The 25,085-nt window shown below is 30.2% G+C and overlaps 1 protein-coding gene across 1 annotated transcript in view; it reads right to left on the minus strand.

The window, feature by feature from the left end:
• Nucleotides 1-24,515, minus strand: part of LOC108557490 (transmembrane and TPR repeat-containing protein 1-like) — a 274,214-nt gene extending 249,699 nt beyond the window's left edge. Inside the window, exon 1 of the mRNA XM_017914017.1 lies at nucleotides 24,264-24,515. The gene's annotated coding sequence lies outside the window, so the exon portion shown is untranslated. The remainder of the gene's footprint in view (nucleotides 1-24,263) is intronic.
• Between the last annotated feature and the right edge of the window lie 570 nt (nucleotides 24,516-25,085).

Genomic DNA, 25,085 nt, shown 5'->3' on the forward strand with positions numbered 1-25,085 from the left:
TGAAAAAATTAAAATTTATATTGGCAAATATGGGGAAAATTCAAATAAAATAATAAGTCCAATCTTGTGTCCCAATATAGACTACTTACAAGAATTTCAATTGTCTTAAGTATTTAAAGAAAAGTTAGTTTTAAGTAATACTTCGTTATTACTAATATACTAGTTAATGAAACATTACTTACCTTGATAATATTTAGATTTATATGAATTACTTTTTATTATAATTATGTACTGGGCATTCGGTAAACCTTTTTATACATTTTAGTTCACTTAAATACTAAAATTTTGATAATTTTTTTGTAATTAAAAAATAGAGTGCTGAACTGGATAAGATAGGAAACGATGGAAATCGTATCTTTCCAATAACGAAAACTGGTATTAAAATGTTGTCAGAGACGGTTGTTGTGCGTCGTTGTTGAAAGGAAGTGCGCCTGAATTGGCTTGCTTAATCTAAACGCGACAGCTGCAAATCTAATCATAAAACCCCGATGACAAGGGACGCGTCTAATAGAATTAACCCGTTTCACATTCGTACACAGAGGGATGGGCGCAAGGACGAGGAGAAAGGAAGGAAGGACGAAAGGAGCGCTGCGTTTATCCTCGCGCTTAGCTCGCGCCTCGTCTTTAAAGGATAAGCCCTCTCGGTTTTGGCTGCGGTTCGCCCCGGAATCGCGTTCATTACCAAGATGCCATTCCCCATGGAAACCGCCCAAGATGAAGGGCGGTGGCGGCGGCAACGGTAGCAGCGGCGACGGTGGTTGCAAAAAATATTCGCACGTGGATGGTATTCCTCACGTGTAAATTGGAGGGTGGATTTGGTAAAGTAACCGTTCTGGATAATTTGCTTTTCGGTTCCGCTGACGGGACCAGCATTCATTCGCATCACTCCCCGCAATCAACGGACACCAACCCTGTCCGCATATTAATTCCCTTATTACGGATCTGCTTACATGACCCACAATTTCGAGGATCGCAGAGCAAAAAGACAAACGGACGCAAGAAAGGATGATGCGCCTTGATTAAAACACGATTCCAATTTTCTTCACGAATCACACCCCAAAGTAACATCAATAATTGTCTCACGAGAATCCGACCGGATATATATTTCATGTGCACACTAAGGTCCAATTCACTAACTTATACCAAATATCATTTATAGGATTTATATACTAATTCCTTATAAAATACATACATTGATCCCATCATCATAATTTCAATATCGTTACTAAATAGAAATAAAATTGATTAATTTAATCCTTTGATAACTCTTACAGAACTAACGTCAAAGCTCTATTAAAAACATGCATACAATTTTACATAAGTATAATTTTCTATAAATAAAACTTGGGCGGATATATCCGCCACTCGGATACATAATTGCATTAATAACTACAAATTTTATTTTGACATTACTTCAAGACTGAAACATCAAGAAAATTAACTATTACTTATGATCTGAACGACAAAATTTGTATCAGACTTCAATTAAATAACAAATAAATATAAATTAAAACTCAAAATAAATATTTTTTGTGAATAATTATAAATCATTGGAACTAGTACATTTAATTGGATGTACTTTATGTTAAATAATTATTTGATAATTATTGTTATTGTAATCATAATGAATGTATAAATAATGAGTTATACGCGAATATTATTCATATATAATTAAAGCAAATACATGTGACAGGCAACAATTTAATGTTATAACAAAATATTGGTTCAAATAATTAGAATTTATTATTATTATTTATTTTTATATTGTATTGAAAATGTACTGCGATTATTCTACATTAAATATCTATGTTAAATTAATGAATTTCCAAATAAATTTTGTTTCATTGCGTGTACAGTTATAATTATATAAACTACTCTACTTAATTATTTATATAAAAAATTGTGAAAGTTTTGATGTACTACAAATATTATACAATGAGAATAAAATATTTTTTTGTGTGCAAATATTTTTTTTTTAGTGACTATATTTACTTTAAGTATTTTAGAAAATAGTTTCAGAAAATAGTTTCGGTATTCGAACAATTCTATTTTTTTTATTGAAAATAGGCTTTGACTGCACAAAAATACCTCGCATAGTGACTCGTCAAAGAGGACTTCAAAAGTACATAAAAATAAATTGCACAATATGAGACATGACTGTATGAAGTTATGTATACATAAATATTTTTCTATATTAATAATTAGAATTTATTTTTGCTAAATTTTCAAACAGGAATATAGTAAATCCGGACTAATCGAAGCCGAACTATACGAGGTATTCTGGATAAAAAAATCTATTTATTTGTTAAATTACTTTAAGTATTACATATAGTTGAACTCTTGTGTAAGAAAAAACTATAGTTTTATTATAAAAATATACAATGAACTGGAAAAATACAGTAAGTATACAAAAAAAATAAAGCCATAAACAAGTATACATGTTGGCCGAAAAAATATGATAGAGTAGAGGGAATAATAACCACTAATGCAAATAGTGGATGCGGCGCTATTTATTATCCTATATATTTTTTATATATGAGCAAACTGTTCGCAATAACGGACGAAGGGCTAAAGTGGAACCATTGAATTATACGACATTTTTTTGGTAATTGAACAGAAAAACTATTTTCATTTTGGTAAATGTTTCAATTTTCAACTTTCAAAAGTATGATTTAAATATTATTTAAATTTATATCAAATTTTCAATTGTGATGAATGAAAAAATAAATATAAGTTGTTGGAGAATATTGATTTACACATTTAGTTCGCTTAGAAAACTATGATTCGTTCATTTATCAAGTTTCTCGCGTTATTAGTTTCGCAAATTGAAAGAAAAGTTTTTCTTGTTCTTTTAATATAATTTATATGATATATATTGTTTATTTTGATAAAATAGAATTAGTTTATTAACTTTTAATGGAATTTACTATATTTTATTACAATTTATTATAATTACATTTTCGACAACACTATTTGGACATAAAGATCGTGAGTGTCCCACAAGTGGGACATTATGATCATAACTTCAAACAATAAATTATATTTGAATTCATTTCAGTTTGTGAAAGAAATCTTCTTATACTTCAAGCAAGTCGTGGATTTTTACATATTCAGCATTGTTTTAAAACGAAATTGATTTTTGTGATGATGTATTTATATAATTTTTTTATTATTCTTGTACACTAACACTCTAAGTTACATTCAATTTAGGTTACTTAAAGGTTATTGAATTTATTAATACTCTGTGGGGTCCAAATTAGGAAACTTTTCACTATATAAGACACAAGGATATTGTAGAAAATATATTTGTCTGTAATTAATGAAGTCATTAATTCAACCTGAAAATATCGCTAAGGAATAAATACCAATAATATTTGCATGTACATCTAAGATTATGAGTAGCAAATATTTTAATATTATGATATAACGTTGTTCGAAATACTTACAAAGTAATTATAAGGTAGACTATGGTATTATAGGTTTATGTTACTAAAATTTGATACAACTTTGATCGGTAAATACTGTTCGCACAAGCTGTTGTTAAGTGTTTTTGGTTTACTGATTTAGAAGCAGCAAGTGTGGAAAAGGGATAATTGTTGATATTATCCAGAAACTGTTCGAATCAAGGACCGCGCTGTTCCTGATCCTCCATCCTAATGAATCGGTCGAAATCATTAGGTTCGTGAATTTATGGAGGAGACCGTCTGAAATGCGTTATCAATGCGGGAGCCCCGAGAAACAATTTAAGCAATTCCTCCACCCACATCACTACCGCCGCCGCCTCCGATTATAGCCAGGGCAACTTCTGCAGAGGGTCATTATATAATTCGGTATAGGGTGGATGGCGAAACGGGTGCAGGGCTGCAAATTAACGCGACCGGGTCTTATGTGTGCCGGAGCATTGTTCGTGTCTTCTGTCCGCGTTACGTAACACAGGGGTCGGATTGAGCGGGCGGCGTTTTCGGAGGGTGTAGGAGGAGGATGAGGGCTGCGGCGGCGGCAGCCAGTTGTAGCGGCGGTCTACGACTGAATGAACACACGCGTCTGTTCGGAATCCGCCCGTTGCCACGTCATTCCCGTCTGCATTACAAGAACACACAGCTGTTATTATCTTAGCTTTCCCCCCAGAAAACCCATTTCTTCATTTCTTCCTCTTTACGTGATGTACGGCTTAATTAAAATCGTGGGGTCCCTCTTCATCTTTTTTTTTGTTCCTTTCTTTTCCAACCGAAAAAATATATAGAAGAAAAAAGAAAGAAAGAGAATAGCCATGAACAAAGAGAAAAAGGGACAAAAATAAATACACATCGCGTGACTTTACACCCCCCATCAATTCTTTATGTTCGAAATCCGTAAATCTCGGTAATAACTGAGACCGTTGGGATTATTGTTACTCTCATTCGTAGTTTTGCTCTTTCTCTCTCTCTTTTTTTTGTTTCTTTACCATTCTACTCTCAAAAGAAGCGTAAACTACATTTTGATGAATGGAAATATAGCAAGCTATTCTTTCGCTATATTAATTTGCTTTTTTTTGGGTGATTTCTTCCTTTATGTTACTCAATCATTTTCTTTTCACAGGCAGTAATCTAAATGTAATGAACACATAAACAATGCAATATTATAAATCTTTTTTTTTTCTTCATAATAATTCTATATATTTTTGCTTTTCACTTCAACAAATTACTGTACAGAAATACTTCGTATTGTTCTGAAAATTTGTAAAGAAACTAAACTAATTGAGCGATTTTTTTTTTGTGGCTTTGAAGTGCTCCATTAGTACGACTTCAAACAGTGCAGCATATTGACAGAACAGATTACCCGGATTATGCGGGGTATTGCTGCAATACACAATCAGTATTTTTTCTTTAAGTAATAAGAACAGAAATTTTAAAACAATGTATAGCAACAATTCGTTCTATATAACATTTATAAAGGTTTACTGAATGCAATTATTTCTCAATAATTTATAAACAACAAAAACCTTGTATTTTCTACAAGTTATAGAAAATACAAGTTTTAAAAAAATACATCTAAAATTATTGATACTATGCATTCTATCTTTCTTTTTTCGAAAATATATAGTTTAATTGCGTAAATATTAATAAAAAAAATAATCAAATTGTTAGCGGAAATACAAAACAATTTAATAACATAATGAAATTCTTTGTCAAAGAATGAATACAATTCATTTGCAATTTAATTAATTACAAATAGATCAAAAACAGATTACCCGGATTATGCGGGGTATTGCTGCAATACACAATCAGTATTTTTTCTTTAGGTAATAAGAACAGAAATTTTAAAACAATGTATAGCAACAATTCGTTCTAAATAACATTTATAAAGGTTTACTGAATGCAATTATTTCTCAATAATTTATAAACAACAAAAACCTTGTATTTTCTACAAGTTATAGAAAATACAAGTTTTAAAAAAATACATCTAAAATTATTGATACTATGCATTCTATCTTTCTTTTTTTCAATAGCAAACCATAATTATGACTGTAAAACTACAATCGTTGTATTTACAAGAAATACAGTCAGTTGCGGCTCGCGACCCGTCAGTTTAAAGTCACTATGCTAAATAAAGAAACTTTGTGAAAACTGATGAAATCTTCTTGATAATGTTTTTTTTTTTCAAATATTTGGTGAAATGAAAAATGATGACATTGGCAATACAAACGAAGTAAAATCATTGCGTATCTAACCGTAAGCGCTTACATAATCACACACTTGGCGCTAAAATGGCAATGTGTATAAGCAAATAAATCTCTGATTGCGTGACCCGACGGCGCCGCCATCAATGCTTTACGTTCAAATCCCGTAAATCTACGTAATAACTAAGCGCAGCGAGATTAATTTTTTCCATTTTCCGTCTAAAACAGAAATAAAATTGTACGCTGTAAAAGAAAGGGCCAACACACAGAAAAAAATATCAAACAACAGAATAAATTACTCAAATCGATCGACAAAAAATAATGCCGAATCGGACCATTAACTTGTTATGTGTTCTCTATGTATTCACATTATATTGGCCATTCTATGCGACTGCAATGTAAAAACAAACAACGCGAAACGTACAAAAAAAATATAATTCAAAACGCCACCCTCACCCATAAACATTGTATATAACCTCTGCATGTATACATTATACACGTGCGGAGACTTTTGCATATTCATGCTCGCATTTAAAAGCCTCGGATGCAAATCCGGCCGAACAATAATAATTGCAAAAACAATTTGCTTATCGGTTCATCTATACAGGGGTGAGGCAAATTGCAGAATAATATTATTACTTGTGTCTATACGATGGATAAAACGATGTGAAAGTTCATTATGTAATTCAACATTTTCATGGGAATACACATATTTCAGTATAAATTTACATATGTTCCATCAGTTACATAATTTAATTATAAAATAATTGAAGATAATATCAAAGACGTTAAATTAATTCTTTATTAAATTTTACAGCTACATTAATGAAAATAATGATGGTAAAGATTTAGTTTAAATGTAAGTACGTATACTTAGTCCATTAGCTATGTTTTATCCACTACATATAAATATCAATTAAATTCAAATAATAAGAGATTTAAATGTATTAAAGATTTTCATGTATTTCAAGATTTATTACCACCAATTATGTGGTGTAGAATTTGAATAATTTATTTTTCAATTTTCATTGTTAATTATTTTTATTACATTACTGACCATAAGACGCACAAGTTATGGGACGATTAAATAGAAAATTTTAAATCAATTTTTCTTGCGTTCGAAAAATACCCGCACTAATCAGGAATTGCTGTATACTTCTCCTCTATACTATACTTCTTAATTATTTTATGTTTATATATTATATTATTTAAGAATGTGCTATGTTTTTGCAGCCCAATAAATAAGTTGTATACTTCTCAATACCTCGATTTGGGCGGATTATCGGTTTCGACAAACTGTTTAAATCCGGACTAATGGAGGAAATAAATAAACAGCAAACAAAAAAATACTCGATAAAAATAATTTTGTATTATTTTTTATAATTTATTTTTATTTTGTTCAATACAAATTTAATTTCTTTTGAAATTTTCAAACCCGACTATAGTGAATCCATAGTAAAACCGCACTATGTTAGGTATTAAAATATATAAAGTTATATAATATTTAATGAATAGAAAATGTAATTTATTAACATGTTTATTGAACAAATATATTTTCGAAATATAATAGTTTAATTGCGTAAATATTAATAAAAATAATCAAATTGTTAGCGGAAATACAAAATAATTTAATAACATAATGAAATTCTTTGTCAAAGAATGAATACAATTCATTTGCAATTTAATTAATTACAAATAGATCAAAAACAAAACTTTAAAATTCGAGTTTCAATTAAATTTATTGAATAAAATTAATTGATTAAAATACGTATACAAAGACCGCAGTTATTTCCCCTTAATTTTATTTAATTTACTAATTTGATTGGTTGTTTTAATATTTTAAATTAATTACATATTTTATATAAATATTTGTGAAACTATCTATTAAATTAGAAATTATATATGTACAGTGGAATCTCGCATAACGAGCATTTCGCTTAAAGAGAAAAATAAATTGTAAGAAAAATGACTCTAAAATGGATCGCAGTATATTACATTAGTTTATATGGGGAAAATTGTTTCACTATACGATTAAATATTTGTAAATTATGGAATGGATTGTACTCGTATATATGTTATGTAAACAATACATTTGACATTCGTGCTGTAATCAATGTAAACGGTGGTAATTAAGTTTTTTTTCCTAAATTTAAACTTTACTTGTTTATGCTCAATTTTCCACCAATGAAATAAAATGATGAAATGTTGGATGGTTATCGTAGGTAAAAGTTGTGTTAGGTGAAAATTAACCACTTTGAATAAACTTTTGCGCGTGTCGCGCTCTTTTTCTAGTCATCAATTGAAGTGAAAATGTGATAGAAAAAGTTTAAATCTCAAAACTTTAGTTTATACTCAATCTCGTTCCCCCCTTGGACAGAGTTCGGATATCCCCCAGAGCACGCAGATCTTCGGTGGATAAAAATACCGCAGTAGATGCTTCTTTTTGGTACCTGCACAAATATCGAATGCAATGGATTGCTTTTTAACTGTACTATTTCGACTTTACTGAAAATAAGAAGACAATAATAGAATTGTAAAAATAATTTCTGCAAATAATTGAGAATTTATTAAGAAATAATACAAAAAACTTTAAGTAATGTAAGAAAATTAAAATATATTTATCAATTTATATCATACCAAATAAAAACGTTACAAAGAAGTACTGATCATTTTAATATTTAATTATATTAGAAAGTGGATGACAATAATATTATTATTATTAAATTATAATAAAAAGGTCATTGAAAATTGTATAAAAATATGTGTATTTGGTCCAAAAAAATATAAAATCATCTAGTATTTTTTTTAATTAATTATTTGTTACGTATCTTGTTTAAAATTAGAATATTTGTCTATATTCTATAGTTTGCTAGCATTTGTTACTTGTTGGGTGTAGGTTTCATAATAATTGTTTTGGGACTGCACTTTTTATTTAATGGAATCGCTCCAAATTAAAAAAAATATTATGGTCCAAATTAGGCAACTTATATATAGTTCTTAATTTTACATAAAATTTGTTTATAATTTTTATGTTATAATAATAATAATAATTTCCATTATTTTTTAAGAATATTTCGACTTAAAAATTTTACAAATTATAAATAATTTTCTATTACAAAATATTTTTTAAAGTTTGTATTCAAATTACTACAATATTAATTTTAATATGTTTGTTTACAAAGCAATATCTTACATAGTGCGGGTATTTGGATTTATCCTGTATATTGATAAAATCAAATATACGTACTATATTGAAACCTGACTAATCGGGGAACTAAGTAAAATCGTAGAAAAAAATTACATTGATCAATTAAAATTTACTTTGTTTCGTAATTTTCAAGGAGTGAATACGGACTTAACAAAACAGTACTATGTGAGATATATAATTATGTTTATGATAACTAGCAATGATATATATAAATTAATAAAAATATTTTTAATAACTTCAAAGATTTATAATAATATTGATAATATAATCGTTTGTAGCCCACTTTTAGTTGAAAACCGTATAACCATTTGAATGTTGAATTATAATGTTGTAATTATTATTGATTTCTCCATTTCACCTATAAAAACAGTGTATTAATCGAAACCTCGTTTCTGTCGAACAAGAGAAAAGTTTTTCAATTATAGAATTCCGAGTTGCACAGTAGCATCATTTATTGCAGTGAAACGCCGTTGTTTTCTCATTTTTGTTCATCGTCTCATGCCATTATTGCCGAACGTTCTTTTGTTCCGATCAGACTGAATTGCATGCATTTGATTCGAACGCGGAAAGGTGAAAACCGTGAGGTTAACATGGGGTGAAAAAATAATGATAGTTGTCGATTCGAGCAAACAGAAAATAGAGAACTATAATTGTTTGCAGGGGTTGGCGATAATGAAACAAATTTTCGCGTAAATTCTCGCTTTATGCAATTGGAGAGTGTGTCTACAACATTGGGGTAGTGTTGAAATGTTTGTTGCTTTTGGGAGGTTTGTATGTATTTTGGGAAATGATAAAAGTTTCCCTGAAAATTTTTATACCCACGAAATTACGGGAATCGTAAAACTGCTATTACAACCGATAAAATTTCAGTACCATGCAAAAATTAATTTTCGAATGCGTTCCTGAACCTTCCCCAGGTCTTTGCTTCCAACGAAACTCAACCCCTTACACATCGTATCGAGCGAACCGTTTATTTGTTTTATTATTAAGGAATACTTTTTATTTCCGTACACCGTCCAAACTCTCTTCCATTTTCTCCACCCCCTTTCATCCCTTCATCTCAGCCCGGTTTCCACCCTTCTGTGTATTAGGAAATCGATGAGCGGCCCTTATTTGGTAGTTGGCCGGAATGCGGGAGAGTAAAAGCCTCGGACGTTAATGTCCCTTGAATTGCGGCAGTTGCCAAAGTTGCAGAGAACGTTAATGAAGATTTACTTTTATTGAACTTATTACGTGCCATATAGAATGTGATCAGAAATTATATCGGCCGGAAGTGGAGGCGCTGCCGGCGGTTTGCCACCCCCATGAAAGGAATACACACACATACATATAACAAAAAAATCTAAGAGAAGAAGTATAGAAGTTGGTGGGGGTAACGCAGAAAACACGTAACGGTACTTGGAAAAGTATTTTTATTGCCGCCTCGCACAGAAAAATTGCTAAATGTATATATTTCCTTTTATTTGACAACGCCGTTTATTACGAATTCCGTATAATTTATCTATATTGCGACTGTATGGAAGTATCAATTACATATTGCATCGAACGAAATTCCATGTAATCTTAAAGCCATTTAAAGATACTATATGTAGGTACTTCTGAAACTCATTTAATTGATATATGTTTATTACTTACAACTATTTCAAAAATGCTACAGCTAAATCTTCTAATGAGGAGAAATAAAATTAATAATATATTATCTCATAAACATCAATTTAGAATAATGAATTAAAGTATGTTTACAATTTAAAACTAATTCAGAAACACTACAGAAATTAGCAATAAGCATAATATTTCCCAATCTAATTTATTTTTCAAATAAATCTGTGAAGGGCTAAAGGGTAAAAAAAATATAGAATGAAATCGTCAATTACGTACTGAAATAACAGAAATTAAAGCATTTTTTCTAGTTTTGCTCTAAATTATAGTTCTTTGTCGCAGTTTTGCCAAATTTTGTCATCATTACTAACAACACCATGTTTTATTCTACAAAGAATCCGATTAACTTTGCTGATATTGATCAGGTTTGGTTTAAAAGAAGTAGAGGGCCAAATCTGGCCCTCGGGTCAAAACTATCCTAAATGTGGCACAGAACAAAGTAATTTAAACGCTAGTGCTATATTTTACATCAATAATAATACACCATGTTTTGTTCTACTAAGAATCTGATTAACTTTGCTTATATGGATGAAAAAAAAGTAAAGGGCCGTAACTGTCCCGCGGGCCAAGAATTGTCCAAATGTGGAACAAAACAACGTGATTTGAGTAAAGTTTAACATTACTTTAACAAGAACGCGAATTCTAGTATTTTTTATATTCCATTTTTTTATTTAAATTATCTACAAATAAATAAAAATGCAGACCAAATTTTGAAAAATAAATCAATAATTAGTCTATCTGATTAAATTTAAATTATGTAATAAATAATAATAAATATTTTAAATTTTCCATCTACATAAATTGTTTGTAAATGAATATTTTCAAAATTATTCCTAATAAAACTTTTAATACAAATTCTAAAAAAAAATAAAAAAAATTTGTCTTCATGCAAATAATTAATCAATTACAATTAGATTTTTCCACAAGAATATTTCATATATTATTTATATATTCAAAACAAACAAAAAAAGTATAATTTGTATGTACTTTTTGATGGATCGAAAATCATGTGGAATTATTGTCAAATATCCTGCGGCCAAACTAATGCACTTATCAATTATGCATTAAAACTAAAATACTATTTCGGAAAACGTTGGCCGAGGCTCCGCAGCACGCGATTCTATTTAATTAAAGTTAAATATATCATGAAGTTTATTATTGTTTTCCATTAGCCGCGGCAAATCGGCGATTCACTGATTATTCATCATTTACATATCATTATCGTCAGTAATCGGGCAAACAATTTAAAATCATTTGCGAAAGCTTTCAAATCGATTTGCACAAATAAATGCACAAACGAAAAATAACGCAAAATAAAATGAATTACTTCAACGAATTATGCGTCAACGAAAATCTTGATTGAACAGTTGTGATTTACATTCGTTTTGATTATGTGTAAATTACATTATTGTTTGTATGCGCGGATTAAATGGATTTTTTTTTAAATTCTACTGTTTACTTTCGATATATGTATTCATTTATAAATTATTATATTTTAAATGTAAGCACGGAAACAATTTGTAATTATATAAGCTAATGTATTTAAACGACACTCATAAATGAATATTGCGGAGAAAACACATGCTACTGATTTTGTGATAATTTACTAATGTAGTTTCCAATTCGATTCATTATATCAAATACACTTTGATGTATTATACAACATATTGTAAGTAATTGCTGGAAATGTAATATAATAAGCTTAAGAGATTAATGTAATATATCTCAATAAGTTAATGTTATTACAATTTGAGTTAATATTGAGTCTATTTTATAAAATATTATGAAAGTATTACAGAAAATATGATAAATTGTTAGTCGAGACTCCTTTTAACTCAACTACCTTGTTTGTGTCCCGGGATTTCCCGGGAAATTAATCCCAACTCCCCTGATTCATTTTTTAAATAAATTATTTGCAACAGATTATTAACAATAGGATACTATGAATATACTAAAATTCAAAACAGACAAACCAATCTTACAAATGTGCCAGTTCTTTTCAAAGTAAGCCAATTCCTACTATGGAAAAAGTAATACTCTACAAAATATGCAGAAACTATATGAATCAACAGGAATGAAGATACGCTGTTTGAGAGGTATCTACAAATCGATATTATGGCACAATCGCCAGAAAAAAATGTTTTATCATTCTATTGATATTGATAATCTGTAATATCAGTGGATTAATATAAAATATCCCGAGAAATCTTGGAATTTAACGAATTCTTGATATCGATTCCCAGCTTTGAAAGAATGCAAATATTTATGTTAAAGAAGATTTTGGAAGCAAGAAATGAAATTAAAATAATAGAACAATAAATAATTGATTAAAAAGTGTATCCTCCATTAAAAATTATATCTGATAAAAAATACTTTTTTTCGTTACAAGTTTATTGATTCTGTAATAAACTCAATTGATTCTTAAATTTAAGTAAGTCTAATTAGAGAAGCATCTCGGCGATTGGAAAGCATTGAATGGAAATTGTAACGTCAAAGAGGATTCGGAGAAAGGAAGAGATCAAATGATCCCTGAGCGGAGTGAAGGATATGGATAGCAGCAGATCAGGCGCGGTGTTTGCGCAAATTGGAAATATTTGGTAAAATTGGGGCTTACTGGAATGGAAATGATGGTAGAATTAGAGCCCCGATGAACGAAACGAAAAGTAAGAATCAGGAGGGATGTTAACGGTCTTGGAAAATTAGTTGTTCGTCACAGGAACAGATCAATGAACAATCTGCTTAAACGGATTAGGGCCGAGTGGGACCTCGATGGGGTGAGGAACGCAGATCGAGGGGATGGCATTCAAGCAAATAAGTCCTATTAAGATCTTCATCATCGTCAAATTCTCATTCAATTTACATCCTCACGAAGAAAATATATAAAAAAAAAGGAAAAGAGAGAAAGGAACATCCTTAATAAAGAGAACGGCTCTCGGAAAAAGGATATTATAAGGAGTAACGAGAAATTATTGTATGGAATTTAAAATTTCATAAGAAAGAGGGCATTCATGTTTTTTCATTATTATAAATTTTGAAGAGAATCATCTCCAAGTTTGCGGTATGCTAGAAGCAAGGAGTGGGTGATTCAATTTTTTTCAGACCTGCTTCGGGTAAAAGATGAAATGATGATGCATATATATAAATTTAGGTTTCTTGTTGCCTGGAATGGGAAGGCGCCGGGACCGAAAGGAGGGAGTCCTGGAATGGAAGTTTTCCTGAAGGAAGTTCCCTTCTTAAGACCTCGCTTAATATTCAGAAGGCGTTCGACGCGCTTAGCGGGGTCGAGGGTGAAGAAGTGGTGGAGATGGAGTAGAAGAAGGAAGAAGAAGAGGAAGACTCGCGGACTATTTTCCACTCTAATCTACTCGTAGGGTCACTGAAGGCCGATTCACTTTTCCGAAAAGAAAGGTATATGGAGTGGTTCTTTTCATACCGCATTAATAAAATTCAATGAGTTATTATCGACGTGGTTGTACGAAGGAAATACCAACAAAAAAAGAGCTGAAAAAGGTGGAAAGCTTTCAGGTTTTATTATATTTTAATCCTCCCCTCATCGTCATTGTATATAATCCTATTTATGACATATCTAAACTAGATTCGAATAATCCGGAATTCTATTTATGGTAGCCAATTACTTCAGTCATGTGATTTTAGTTGTGTGACAAATATTGTACATCAATGTTGAACGCCGTAATACATTTCAATCCGGCATTAGTTTCAGTACAACTACTTCTATTAATCCAACGCAATAATCAAATCTCATTATTTAAAACGCTTTCAATTAGAAACTCCAATTATACAAATAATTAAAAAAAAATGGCAAAATCGAATAACTATTCAGGCAAATTCATTACTAGGTAGTGACTATTGTTATATATAGCCAATTCAATAATTACTTAAAATGTGTACATCCATCTAGATACAAAAAAATTAGGGAAAGTTTTAACAATTGCCCAAATATATTCCTGTTCTACCTTACTAAATATTTTGGGGTTAATTCCCTACTATAAAATATGTTTATGTAATACAAAGTTAGTCTCAGCTTGTCTCAAGTTCTAGGTAGTCCCAAATCTTAGTAATAGTGATAGTTAGACATAGACTTAGTTTGTCGGTTAAGGGAAGAACATACATCTAATTATAAATGGAAGAGAAGAATGTAACTTTGATGAAGAAGAACAACGAAGCTACTGCCAATTGCTATAGTTTCAAACACAGAAAAGCATCCGTTTTTTGGGAAGTATCAAATAGAATACTGAAGAATATAAGGGTTTTTCATTTTGACCCATCACGGTAGAATTGGGTAAACATAAAATATCGGACCATTTAGTACTTGTGTCTTTTCAAGTAATTATTAATTTAATATTGTGTTGGAAAAATATTTTTCTTACATTAAAAATTATCATAAAAGTGTGTGAAAAAAATCAATCGAATTGATGTTTGGTTATTCCTATTTTATGGTATTTGCTGCTGAATACTATTATAACTTCTTCCAATATTTCACGTTATCTCTCCATATATCTTGTAAAATATAAGAAGTCTTTGTTTTTTATCTAATTCAAATTTACGATCTGTGTGTGTTATGGTAAAAAAATGGTGTAGGTAAATAAAATATTTTTATTATCTATACGTATCGATAAGGAGCAACAGAAAATAGAGCAGAAAGATGCGGGTCGATCATTTTATTATATTTTAATCCGTCCTTTTTGGTGGATATAATCTACATATCTATTTGATTTACGGCTCTTGCGAACTGGATTTTTCCATTACAGTGACTTTTTGGCGCGCGCCCCGCATCCAAATGACTCGACAGTTTAGTTCGTAGCTTAAGAGTAACAAGAGTGAGCGAGACGGAGGATGGAACATGGACAGAGCTATCCAAAGAGTGGAAAATATAGGAGACGGATAAAAACAAAACAAAAAAAAAGAGGAGAAGCCCGGATTAATTACTTCTGAGGCGAGGAAAATCTGTAAAACGTCTGCACTCTCTTTTATATATGTATCCTTTCGAAGGGAGACTTTAATTTAAGTCAATACCGGATGCCCTAACAAAGTACGCTGTAAAAGAGATGGATGTTCAAATAAGGGGTTAAACGGCTTAAGGTGCACCCTTAAACGGCTTACTTCAGAGGGGTATGAGGGGGAGGGTTGTAGCTAAATTATATCTCTGGCAATCACAACCACCTGCAACGCCATTTCGAGGGTACCTTTCTCTATATAAAAAAAAGGACCTCCTACTTAATTTCAAGGGATGCGTCTGTTACTTATTTTTAAACTTTATTCCATTTATTTATTAATGGAATCCGGACGGACGCGTTTTAAATGGTCAAGCTGCCTGAATTCTCGAGTACACTTTGCAACGAGCTCTCTTTTGATTAGAACAGGGACCTTAATCATTGCCTGAATGGCCTCCTCTTACAATATTAATTAATTGAGATCCTTCGACGAGGAGCAGCTCGGCTCAGCATTTCAGGACCTCCTTTTATAGTTCTCTCTCTCTCGCTCAGTCTCATTTATTCATTCATACACCCACACTCTCTAATCAACTTGCTAAATCGCAGATAATGTGCATACTCTTCAGCACTCGCTCGTTTTGCAATTAAATCCAAAACAAAGTTGCGACTCGCTCCCGTTTTATGCGCTACTTAAAAATCATTTAATCCGAGCGAATGTAATTTGCGCTAAATTGCTCGTTTTATGCATGTTACACAGATACGTGTCCAATATCGAAATCATCATTCACCCAAAAAAAACTTACAAAAGTACACATACCTTAGTAAATAGAAATAGAATCCTTAGTTCCACTTGAGTACCTCAAATCTCTTCAACCATAAACATTGGAATGTCACTCTTCAAAATCCACAATCCTATACCAAATAATGATGAGGACGCTCCAAATAACCCCATTCTAATAACAAAACGCACGTGAATTAATAGCTTAAGCTTAATATAGTATTTACTTATTTCCACTTCATAACGGAATGAGTCTTTAGCCTTCAATATCATGAGAAAGTATGTGGTATTAACATTTGTTACTTATACTTCATAGTTACTATCAGGACACTAATAATAAACACTTTCTAAGAAAAGAACAAATCTGTGATTTAATCACTCAAAGGATAGTAGATTATTTATGATTTACCTTAACACAAATTGTTAAAAAAGTAGTAGAATTTTTCTTATTTCCACTTCATACTATTATGTTCTTCGGCCATGAATATTTTGATGAAGTATCGGGTATTAAGACTTTTTTACTCATACTTCAATGTTTCTATCAAATACACAAATTTATAAATGAAACGAATGTAATTTTATTATTCAATAATATTAACTATTTACCTCAAATTAAGTCTATCCAATCCTTACATCCAATTAATACCATAATTTCTTCGACCATATATATTTCGGAATAAAGTATTTGTTCTTAAGATTTGTTATCCAAAATCAAAAATTTCAACAGAATCAAAATGTAAATTTCTTTTAATTAAAGAAGAGGGCACTCCGAACACATTTTACCACCGTCACAAATGTTTGTTTCTTTTTACTATTCAAATAAAAAATTAGTCCATTGATGTAAATAGTTAAACACAAAACCGAAATTAAGAGTTCCACTAAATTTTACAAAGTTCTTCAAGCATGAAAAATTGCGAGAATCGACGTAAGCCGAAAAATAAGTTTCTTACAAATAAAAATGTGGATACACTGTAGAAACACTTTTTAGGTATGGTAGTATTGAGTGATTTTGTCAATCAAATTAAAATTTGGTTTAAATTATTTACCGAAACACAAAATAAAACGACACAAATTTCGCGAGTTTTACCGAACTGACAGATTAATTTGACACTGATTTATTTACTTATACTTTAAAACAACCAACTTTGATTTTATTATAGCTTAAAGAAAAATACATATTATATAGAGAATTTATTCAAATAATTTTCAATTTCTTTTGATATTTTGAAACCAAATATTATGACTGTAGAAACTGCACTGTCACTTTATTTTAATAACAGTAAGTGTATGTAACATTTTACACAATATATAAATATAAATACTTTTGTGTGTATATAACTAAACTTTATAGCAAACAAAAAAGAAATACAGATAGAAAAAGCTACTGACCTCAGTCTATCTGCCCATTTTAATGTAATATTTCTTTATCCTGTTTTTATACTTAAAATCATTAGATTTAATGTCTTCAAGAAACGCATGTCTTTAGATAAACTTTGAAACAATAATTATAATTTATTATTTCTTCAAACAATCCATAATCAATTAAAAACAGTATATCTATACTGTTCCATTGTATTTAAAAGAAATATTCTCTTTTTTTTTGATGATAGCAATTATATAGAGGAAGATGAGTTTCTCGGTGAAGCGGAAGAAAAACAAAGATCTTCTTTTTTTTCCTCTCCTTTTCTCTGTTTTCAGAAGCGAGCCGGAAATTAATGGTTCAAACTCTATTTACTTGGTAAATATCCAAGTGTATAGAAATAATAAACTCCTTGAAAAATATTGCAATATTGTAAGAGACAACAGAGCTCGATGCAAACACAATCTTTAATCTTCCATTAAATACCGAACGAGAAACTCTTTGTAAAAATTATAATTAGATAAAAAAAAATACACAATTTTTCTCTTTCGTTTAGATTCAAAATACAATTTAATTTTTTTGAATTGAAAAGTAAACGTATTTTTCATAAATAAAATTTAATTTAATAGCTAGTACAATCATTAACGAATAAGAGGATTACGTTAAGAAGAACTAATATTAAAAGAGGTATAAATAATACGGTAAAAAATATAGAGCTTTTTGTTGAACGACAAGTTTTATTAACCCGTAAGTACTACAGACGGGTCAAATTGACCCATCTGATATTTGTTTTTATTCGCTTTCTATTGTAATGTAGCAGTCAGGGCGAGAGGTACTTATTTTATTGCAAAGTGTATTTCGGGTTAAATTGACCCGACTATAGTAAATACATTCCTGAAATATCATCACTATTTGGATTTTAAAGTAGAATAACTTTGGTTTCCCATTGATCAAAATGGTAAACATTAGCGATAAGAAAACAGTAACGTCTGTGACTATTTATATGTATAAAATCAGTTTTAAATGATGTTCAATTCATTAAATATTAAGAATTACTAATGTGTTCTATTTTTTAATATTTAATAAAAGGTCAATTTGACCCATAGGTAGTATTTGTGTTTTATTTATTTGTCCATAATAGTTACAGGTTAACAAATAAAAAGCGTTTCATATATAAGAGGATTTCTTTGTTCAGGAAAACATCGTAAACAGAGTTAAAACATATATGTCCAAAATGGGGATACATTTCCTCGGAAACAAAATGAAAATCTTTTTGTCCAAGAAAAATAAGTTTTATTAAGTAAATAGTCAGCTTACATATGGACTTCGTTATATTGAAGCTTCGTGATCAGAAGTAACGTTAACCAAGGTATGACTGTACACATTTTGAAATAATCCACTATTAGTGTGGTTATTTTCAGTTGTAAGGATTCATGTTATTATTGCAAATTTTTTACTTTGTAATAATATATGTATAAATATGAAGTAAAGTATAATTTCTTATTTACAGATATTTTGTACTTATTTAGTTAATAAAGATTCTGATTATATAATTTCATATAAAAATTTACAAAAGAAGGTGAATTGAAAACGTAATGCGGCTAGCAAAGAAAAAATAAACTGTGCAAAACCAAACGAAACTCCGGGTGTTAGAAAATCTGTTGCTCTCTGTATTTTATGTCGAGAGCAGACAAAATAATACAAGTTTCGTCCCGTGTATGTGCTCAAGTTTAATTACACGGCGGGGGCATTTCTGCAAATTCTAAACGAGCTGTAACAGTGAGTTTTTAAAGTTCATACGCCACGAAGCCATAGCATCGCACAACAACACTTTGTTGTACGTTTGCAACAATGAAATTATTGCCCGTTTGTTGGCGGAACCGTATCAAATATTTATACGAAATTATTTCAAAACAACAAAAAAAAAACACAACAAACATGGGAAAGCCCGAAACTGCAAGTTCTAAATAAAAGGTTGAATGAAGAAGTAAAAGAGAGCAACAACAACTACAAAAAAAAAACGACTGAACACAGCGGATTTATTTCAGCAGCTTTGTCAGATTGAAATATTACTTTTGAGATGCTGCGGTTCGGGTGGAAGCGACGTGTATATATAAAAAAAAGACACGATAATTACAGTAAAAAATCTGCGTACCGGAAATAAAGAGAGAAAAGAAGGGAGAGAGAAAAAAATGTTGGGATGCTGAAACTTGTTTGTAACGAAGAGAAATCTTTTTTAACGTGCGCATCATTAGATTCCCGGTCCCGTTTTGTATCTGGAAACTTAAGGCAAAATATTACAAACTGTTTCTTCGAGTCATTTGTGTGGCCATTTGTTTAAGACCCACAGCGTTTTCCCATCAATCTACCCCGCCCAGAAATCACATAGAATTTTTTCACATTAATCCTGAGAAGAAATACAGCAAAAAAAAAACTTACAAGTTATTCAGTCACACAAATATATGTTATTAATAACGACGGTGGTGGAAAAAAATGTTTGGACTGTGAGGATATTATAATATTATGGACATTATGTGTGTGTGTCTGAATGGAGTTGTCGGGAAAAAGGGCAGCAATAAATCAACGGCACAATCGTCAACATTAAGACTGGTGGAAATCCATCAGTTAAAGGCCCCAATTTGTCACGATACGTCCACGCGGTTAATGCGGAATCACGGCCCGATTCGTTTTCTATTATTATTTTCTTCTTTTTTTTTTTGGTTTCCGATTTGGTGCTTTCTGTAATAGTATATAGACACCAATCAATGGATATTACATAGGAATCATATGTGGTTAAACCACGATACAAACATTTTCAATATTAAATTATCTGGTTTAGTATGAATAGCTTTAGTTATACACAACTACAGCATAACACGCACCAAAAACGCAATTCCTAGGATTAAGTAATACATCAATAGCTATTAGAATTTCAAATTATATAAAAGAAGTATAAAAATTTATAAAAGAATTATATAGGTTTCAGGATTTTATAATATTATAAGAAATAACTTATTTAACAATATATAGCAGATAAAAATGGTAAATTTTATATAAATTAAATTTTATAAATAAAACTATACTTAAAGATAGTTTGTAAGTTTACTTGAATGGAATATAGTAAAAATTACCGTTTATAGAAACTATCAAGTAAGTTTAATTATTAAACAAATTGCAAATTTGGTATAAACAGTAAAAGTACTATTTTTTTAAGGCAATTGAAATTTGAGAGTTAAAGGTAGTTATTAAGCAATAGGTGTAGGATGGTATTGCAAATTTGAAATATCTTTCAATTAATTTAATTTTGTTAGTTAAGCAATAAATGTGGTTTAGTACTTAGACAGATGAACAAATTTTGTTATAAATATACATTATATTTTAGAAACATTTTATATATTGTAAAAAGCACTATTTATAGAAACTGTATAAAGTTCATCAAGTAATTATAATGTTAAATTTAACGAAAGTTTTTTTTAATTAAACATTAAAATTTTAATTGAAAAGAATTTATTACGCTATTTTTATATTATTTTATAATTAAACAAGATAAATCTAATTAATACATCTGTGTAATGTGTATTCCCATCATTTCAATTTATTTATTTCTGTTTATTTTATTATGTTTATTTCAATTGTAATTATATCAATGTTTTTTTTTTAATTAAATTATTATTTAAACATTATTTTTATTGAAATTCAATTAAATAAAGATTAATAAGATACTTATTTTACTTAAATTTAAAGAAAAATCAAAATATATCAATTTTACCCCTAAATTTTGTCAAAATTATTTAATCCACATAAATAAAATTCCTGAATCTGCATAATTTGAATTCAAAAACAAAGTATTAGATAATATTTATTTCATTTGAATTTTCATATATTAATTTATAATAATTGGAATTCTAATAGAAAAAAAAACTAAAAAAATGTTAGTGAATTTTTCGTGTAATGTAAAGAAAAATATAAATTTGATTCTAATAATAATATTGTATAAAAACTATTGTTTCTTGAATATTATTAACATTATGTCATTTATAATATGTAAATTGACTATGCAATTGAGAATAATAATCATGCATTCTATATTAATCAGTTAATATAGCAGGCATCCACTTTATTATAATTACAGACCAGAATTAGATCGATTCGTAGTGGCCGCAAACAGACAGATACACATGCTTATTGCAATTTATAATAAGTATAAGTGGCGCTTTGATCTATGTCCGAGCATCAATTTGACCTATGAAGGTTTGATCAAATGGCTTGAAAGCAGTTGTGACCCGGAATATTGCTTGAGGATGAAACGCAAGGAATTTGCCTTCGACGTAACCTACGCAGTGCCATTTGATTCCCTATGATCAAGCATGTGCAGATAAAAGGAGGAATCCCTTCTTTTACCTAATGCTTCATTTAATTTTCATTCCTACAAATACACACGAACAAAGTCTACGACTTCCACGTAACTACAACATGATTACAATTTATTTATGCACTGTGCATCCAATTTGCTTTGTTATTTAACAAATATGATTTAAATCAATATTGATGTATACCTGACGTTAATGATAATATGATGCTTATTTACTTTTCTCCGTATTGCATCAAAGCTAGTTAATTAACACATACTCATTAATCAAGAAACAATATTTGTTAATTAATATAATGTAAATTCTTTTAAGCATATCAAGTGTTGTTTCTTAAGATTTTTTCAATTGGACAAAATATTATTTTACTTGATTAATAGTTATTTTTTTTTTTTTAATATATTTTAATCTCATTTCAAATATAAATAAATAATAAAATACTTTGAATAAGAAATAATATCTTCTTAAGCATATCACAATTACTGTGTACAGTTCTCGAAGATTTTTCAATTGGAATTGGCTAATATTCAGCTCCCGGGAAATCACGGGTAGGACCCACTAATAACAATAAATATAATGTCTTAAAATGAGTGATTGTTTCAAGTGTTTCATCACATTTCAAATCAAAATTTATAAAACAACTTTATTTAAAAATAGAAACGTTTTTGTATTGTAATTAACAAACAGGAAACGATTTCCCGCAATTTCGTTTACAAATATAAATACATAATAAAAGCATATTGAAAATAATTGTAAATTATTGTTAATTGTTAAGGTAGACAAGACAAGGTAGACAAGAAACAATATTTGTTTCCAATCACGGTAATTTCTCGGGAAATCCCGGGAAGACTCACCAATTACACTGTACTAAAATGGTATTTTACTTGATTGATTAAAATTAAATTAAATTGTTTAATTGTAAAACAAGTTGAAAAAAAAATAAGTGAATATAAATTAGAATGAGAAAATGAGCCAATCGTTCGATATCGAAGTTTTCAAGTTCACAAAATCCGTCTTCGATGAAAAAAAGCAATATATAAAAAAAAAATGCGGTAGGTAAGTGCTCGTTAAGTAACGTTACGTGGGTCGAAATTCGTATTTGAATAGCCCTCACCCACGTTATTTCGCTTGAGCTGACACCACCAATTATTATATAGCATCGAATTCTTAAATATAGCACATCCATTTTCCGACGAACCAATCATAAAGAAGTGTTGATATCTTTTAGACCGCAAAATAAATACGCAACAACAAAAAAATCCAATTGTATCGCCGGTAATTGAAACTCACTTTACAGAAATCCTAAAGAGGTTTTCAATTAAGGTTGCAGTATAAAAAATAAAATTGTTATTATATTTTTGCCTGCGATGCTCCGAGGATTAAGGACGAGACTAATGGAAATATGAATTCGAGTAAGCTCTAAGCAAACTTCCGAAGGAGCAGAAGAAAAAAAATACAGCAAACGGTATAAGAAGCCGGGATTAATACGGCTAAGGTGTTTTCATTCTTATTACAAAAGAAAAACAAATACGAAGTTATGTTAGTTAATTACAGGAGGGAACGAAATGTTGTTGTTTTGTTTTTGAAATACCGACCAGACTTAATTACTTTCAAGGAATAAAAATAACTGTTGTATTAAAGATGTTGAAATGTGAGTTATCTAATTGCAAGAAATAAAAGTAATTGCGTGCTGAAAATATTTATTTCATTTGTTATTGGCATTGTAAGGGATTATTGATGTTTTGTGAATTAAATAATACATGTGCATGAAGTTTTTCGCGGATGCGCCGGGTTTAATGAGAAAGAAACATGTGTTATGTGTGGAGGGTGATATTGAATACTTTGTATGTTTTACTGCAACTAAAAAAATAAATGATAATGCACTGCAGGATATGCACATCCTGTGGGAAGGATGTATTTTTCAGGAGATCGTAAAGCAAAACAGAACGAAATATATAAAAAAAAACTGAAAGTAGCCTGGTTCATATGCAGGAATTGCATATTTATTTCGCTATTTTTGTTTCCATCCATTAGGAATATGAAGATATTTGGGTCACATAATCCCGTGTCGGAAGTACACTTTAAGTGGTTAAGTGTATTTATAATTCGAGTTATTAAATTTGTAGTAAAGCTGGTAAAACGGGGTCAAGAGGAATTTGTTGTCGGCAATTAATTAGGCATTCGGGGTTGCATTAGTTTCATTGTCGCAATTAAACTGCTTAAAGTTACGGTTATTGGGAGGGTGGTGTGCTTTTAAAGTGAGGGGGTGTTGTTACTCACCAGAGATAGGATCACCGTTGGTATAAGTCGCGGTCTTGTTCGTGGGTGGTCTGGGTGTATGTTTAGTCTAGTTTGAATTATCCGAGGGGGTTGGTTTTGTACACACGGCTCGCGGTTACCGGTACGAATAGGAAAAGGGGGTGCTGAAACTCGGTTCAGGATCCTTATCCTCTCTCTATCTCTCTCTCTTAAGGGTTTGTCGAGTGTCCCGCTGCAAGCGTGGCGCACGACTGCCTGCCGGAGCGACGCGCTATTGACTACATACCAACCCCCGAGAGCGAAAGACGCGCCGCGTCGCGGCGCCCGCACCGAACTCATCCCGACACCACTTGGATCCCTTTATGGGTCATCACCGTTCAAGCGATCTTAGTTTTATGATGTATTTCTATGTATATTTACCCCACTATTTCAAGCATCCCTCTGCATTTGTCCAAACTATAAACCGCGTACTCAACTTGTTAACCATCCACCCTTCCGTAACCGCAAAACAAAAAAAATACTTACTATTACTACTTAACTCTGCTTAACTTATGTTGTACCAAGTAAACTACGTATATCATTAAATTATTGTCAATAGCGCTTTGTACAAGTTATTCATAACTTTTTTATTACGATATTAAAAAATACAAATACTTTTATTTATTAACATTAAACTGTTTCAATTATTATTCAAAATTATTATTAACAATATTTATTACAAAAAAATAATACAAATTCTTAATAAAATATGTGTATTTTTTTTCAACAAATAAATTCAATATTTTCTGTTGAGTTATGTAAAACTACAGAAAATGTTACTTTTGTTTCCATATCTTGTCTAAA

The sequence above is a fragment of the Nicrophorus vespilloides genome, unplaced genomic scaffold (genome assembly GCF_001412225.1).
Source record: "Nicrophorus vespilloides isolate i.1.1-1 unplaced genomic scaffold, Nicve_v1.0, whole genome shotgun sequence".
Taxonomy (NCBI): Eukaryota; Metazoa; Arthropoda; class Insecta; order Coleoptera; family Silphidae; genus Nicrophorus; species Nicrophorus vespilloides.